Source organism: Myxine glutinosa, chromosome 8 (genome assembly GCF_964187855.1).
Source record: "Myxine glutinosa chromosome 8, kmMyxGlut1.1, whole genome shotgun sequence".
Classification (NCBI taxonomy): domain Eukaryota; kingdom Metazoa; phylum Chordata; class Myxini; order Myxiniformes; family Myxinidae; genus Myxine; species Myxine glutinosa.
This window is the reverse complement of record NC_136268.1, coordinates 79,717,477-79,722,655: the sequence shown is the minus strand read 5'-3', so window position 1 is coordinate 79,722,655 and position 5,179 is coordinate 79,717,477.

Below are 5,179 nucleotides of genomic sequence, written 5' to 3'. Positions count from 1 at the left end.
ACAGAAGTAATGGAGACGAAGGACCGAGAGGTGAGGACGCACATAGAAACGGTTAAGGTGGCGTTAGAGGAAGAGATAGAGGGGGCGCACCGGGAGATGAAGGAGGTAAAGGAAAAATTAGAGGAGGTGGAAGAAGGGGTGAGTGAAATTAAGAAGAGACGAAGGGAAACTAAAAAGGAAATAAAGGAGGAGGTGATGGAATTGGTACAAGGTCTGTGCTCGAATCGTGATGAGGTGCTCACTAACCAAATAAAGAGTTTGCAGGTGGCAGAGGAGGTGCGGAGACGAGGTGTCAAGGTGAGTGGCGATATATTCGGAAATGTATATGATGTGAGGGGAGCTTCAGTCGGCTTGGGGGTTGATTTAGACCCGGGTGTTCGTGAGGGACCAATGGTGAGGTGTGTAACGGACGGGTGCATGAGGAAAGAGTGCGCTGTCAAAAGTAAGGAAGGATGCACACCTGCGGTGAGTGTTACAGAGGAAGTAACGAGAGAGTGTGCGCAAGAGTGTGCGCGAGAAAGGTGTGTAACGGACGGGTGCATGGGGAAAGAGTGCGCTGTCGAGAGTAAGGGTAAGTGCGCTGTCAAGAGTGGTGGTGAAAGTAGTGAGAGTGACACGGAGCGTGAGTTGGTTGTGACAGGTGAGCGAGGATGTACACCTGGAATGGAAGGATGCACACCTGGAGTGGTAGAGCGTGTGTGGGAATGCACACTTGAGTTGGTCGTGAGGCACGTGGTTGGGTGTGCGAGTGAGAGCACACCTGTGATTGTCACAGAGGAGGTGACCGAGGAGGGGGCGTGAAGAGGTGTGTTGGTGAGGTGTGCGAGCGACGAATGTGTGCCAAGGTGTTCGGTGGTCAGGTGTGTGACCACGTCTGTGAGCGGAATGAGTGCACCGAGGTGTGTAAGGAAAGGTACGAGGAGCATGGGAACAGCTGGAGGTATGAGCAAGAAAGGGGTAGCGTATGCGTGTAAGCATGCAGGTGAGGCATCGATGGTAACCGGGTTAGCGGTTAGAGCGACTTATAGCCGAATCGGGCCCTCGGTGCGTGCCGGGCTTCGCGTGCCGCGAGAACCAGCGGGGATCCGAGCCACGGCGGGTTCGAAAGGACCGCCGTACGCGATCCACGCTGGGCCGCGCTTGGAACGGCCGCGTCCGTGCTCCACTAGGCGGAACGGGCAGCCCGATAGGAAGGGTCGTCATGGCGACCACTTTTTGTTGAGGCTTTCCGGCAGGTCGAGATCGGGCAATTGGATGGCTCCGCGCCGAGGTGGTGCGTGGGATCTCGGCACGGGTAAGCCCCCGTCCCTGCACCGAGTGCCGGACGCATCCAACCGCCGGTACCAAAGAACCCGCATTCATTGCTCGGCTGTACGAAGCCGGGCTGTAGACGTGAATTGGCGCACCGAGAGGATCTAATAAGTAGACGGGTGATGAGGTTAGCGTTTTGGACCCAAAATTAGAAAAAGGCAAAAATTTGATGATTGGCAAAGGATTGGCAGAGTGATGATTGGTAATGGTACAGTGATTGGCAGATGATTGGCAAAATTTTTGATTTGTTGGATTTGGTGTGCAAAATTGATAGTGGGACCTCCCCGATGTGGTGGGAATGCAACTCTGTCATCCCTCACAGCAGGGGGGGCAAAGGAGCACTAGGTTTATGGGGTTGATGGCAGTGAAAACTAGCCCGGGTGGGTTAGGATATTGTGTGTAGGGACCTAGAAGATGACATTAGGTAACGTTAAGGTTAGTTAGTGACAATGATACCTGTAGTGGGGACGCAGGTAGATTAGTGTGGATTATAATGACGTGGTATGTGCTTAGTTTAAAGGGAAGACGGGGAGCACTAAGTTAGCAGGGTAACAGGTAGATGAGATGATGCCGTGTGTTTGAGGATTGAACAGGTGTGATTGAACAGGTGTGATTGCACAGGTGTGCAACTGAACAGGTGAATGGAGCAGTGTTTGAGTGATGGTGATGGTGATGTGTGTTGTGTTGACCAAATGGTTCAGGGAGAAGGAGGGTGCAGGTGGCACCAGGTGTGAGTGCACAGGTGTGCAATAACAGGTATGAGGAACAGGTGTATGGAATAAATGGTAGTGTGGAATATCTGGAGTATTGGAATGGATGGTCGTGGAGTGAGTATGGTGGAAACGATGGAGTGGAGTGGATGGTGCGAAGGTGTGAATGGGGGAAGGATGGACCCCCATCACGAATACCCGGGGCGGGTAGTGTAAGTGTTAGGTAGAGGGTATAGGTAAATTGTGGTTGGATATTGGCATCTGTGGTGCGAGTGAGAGAATGGTATTTGGATGGGTGCATTAGTGTTGTGGAAATGGCTGGGCGTGTAGCCTGTTAGTGTGTGTAGTTGGTTTGGGCACTCCACCACTGTGAGGATGTCGGCCAGGTGAGGCCGCAGGTGGGCTCTGGGAGCCGGTAGTTGTGGATGGGGCCCAAGGATCCGGAGGACGGACCCGGGTAGCCCAGTGCTAGAGGGCACCAAGGGCTGACAGAGCCAGGAGGGGCCTTCCCCAGTTAGATAGGTTAGGGTGAGGAGCAGGTAAGCTCGGGAGGCAACTGCAGTGGTGGAGGTGTGCAGGTGGGTAGACCTGCTGGGAGAGCTACACGTCACAGCCCAGAAATTGTGCAAGGGCACCGGGAGATGAATCGGGGGAGTGAGACCCCAAATTGAGAAGCACCACAGTTTGGTCAATGGGAATTTGGTTTTTAGAACCCATAGTGTAAGTTGGCCAATGGATTGGCAGGGAGAGACCCCGGGTAGTGTAAAGTGTGTTAATGTCATTTAGAGGATAGTTAGGATTAGGAAGTCTCCTCGCACCATCTGCATCCACTCACTTGAGGTGACAGGTACTCCACACCATGCCATGTTTTGATTATTTTTTACTGTGCAAATGTTTGGAATGTGAGACGCATCATGACGTGGGTGTGACATTGTGCTTGATGTTCCATCTCTTCCTCCTTATGAGGATTGATGATGAATTGGGTGATGGCAAATTTTGGTTAGAGGGATTGTGGTGAAGAATTTGGTATGGAGGAAATATGGGGAGACGTGACAGTAGCGACGGATTGGTAATGTGTAGATTTTGTACATATGGGGTAAGGGCAAGGGTAGGGTAGGTGACAGGGGGGTGACGTACGGTAGGGACGAGCTTTCTCACTTCGCTCTCCGTACGCATTTCGCCTTGCATTGCCTTATTGATGTGTACCCTTGTGACCTTACCCCTCGCTCATTTGTCTCTTTTGTCTCCCACATGACCTGTGCGCCATTGGGCGCCGAGGGGAGCATGCGTGAGTCGGCCATTGTGCGCCCGGCACTCAGAACCAGCTGTCTGCATCGATGCACCACATTATGGACCACATGCCTGTGGCCGTGCACCACTGATGGACCCCATGGGTTGGGGCATGGCCCCTCTGCTGGAACCGGCCATGAGGGCCCGAAATCTTGCTGGCGGACCTGGGCCACAGGGCACCGATGCCCCACAGGTGAACCACACGTAGTCGGCCCTGTGGGCCATAAATAAAATAAAATAAAAAGGACACATTGGGTGCAAGTTTTAATACAAATAGGCTGCCAGTAAGAAAATGAGAGAGAATGACAACTGGAAGACATAATAATAGCCAGCAGAGGGAGCCGAAGAGCAAGAGATCACCTGCAGGGTTAGGGGTTGTTGGTTTTATTTTCTTGAACAATGGTGACTGCACCGATTGGTGCTTGGGTGTGTATTGGTGCGTTTTTGGGTGCTTTAATGGTGCATTGATGCAGAGCAGACTGTCTCCCCCCCAGAAAGAACAATTACAGGTCCTGGGTTAGTGTTGTAAATAAAAGCAGAGTCATTGTAAATAATGCTCCCCACCGTCAGTGTGTAGTTTGAAGACAATTCCGCAATTCGGTTAACTGTGGGCGTAAGTCTGTTAGGCAGGGTGCAATGGAGCAGCGGGACACATTTATTTATGTTTTAAAAACTGTCGCACTCAGGGTCAGGTTAAAAGTAGAGGGAACTACACCTACGTGTCACACTAAATAAAAGTTGTAGGCCCGGGTCGTGCCTAAGAGGAGGAGGGTGCAGTGTTGCGGATATGAGGACTGTATTTTTTTTTGATTGTGTTGTATTGTGGTAAATTGGTGATGAATATTGCTTGAGTCTGCACCTCCTGCCTCCGGAGCTGTGTAAAGGTCAAAAGGGCGTCCCATAATTAGTCCACAAGCATACACGTCAGCCAATCATAGAATACCCCTGTTCGATAGTTATATCTTATTCTGTGTTTTAGGGTAAGGCTGTGTCTCCCATTAATTGAAATACTCCATTGCACCAGTGAAAGAGATAGATTCCCTTCATTCCCACTCCCAAAACTTCCAATACCCCTTTCGTCTTTGCCAGGCCTCGAGTGCCATTGCCAATTACCTCCCTTCCAATTGCCAACTGCATTTTGGGCGGTTTTCCCTTCATCCGCCATTGACCACGAGGCAGGGTTGGGGAAGAAAGGCGGGTCCCCACCTTGTCATAGAGGGGAGGAGTGAACCAGCCCTTGCCGACCAACCCAGAATGAGGGGTTGGCTTTAGAGGGCGGAGAGAGAACGTTTTGGGGAGGTTCGCAAAGGGTCAAGGGTGGGGCTTATATAACCCGAGGCAGAGGCCCCCAGAGAGAGTCGAGGAGGGAGGAGATCAGAAGACAGAAAGGCCTTGAGTTGGACTAAGCAAGAGAGGAAGTTGTTGGACTGGGTGGGACTAAGAAAGAGAGAGAAAGAGTCCTGAAGCTTGTGAGGGAAGGAGAGAGAACCCGTCACACCAACCCTCCACCAAGCTCCGCGTTGGCTCCACCAAGCGTTCACCTCCACCAAGCTCCGCGTTGGCTCCACCAAGCGTTCACCTCCACCAAGCTCCGCATTGGCTCCACCAAGCGTTCACCTCCACCAAGCGTTCACCTCCGCCAAAGCTCCACCAAGCTCCGCGTTGGCTCCACCAAGCGTTCACCTCCACCAAGGCTCCACCAAGCTCCGCGTTGGCTCCACCAAGCGTTCACCTCCACCAAGGCTCCACCAAGCGTTCACCTCCACCAAGCTCCGCGTTGGCTCCACCAAGCGTTCACCTCCACCAAGGCTCCACCAAGCTCCGCGTTGGCTCCACCAAGCGTTCACCTCCACCAAGCTCCGCGTTGG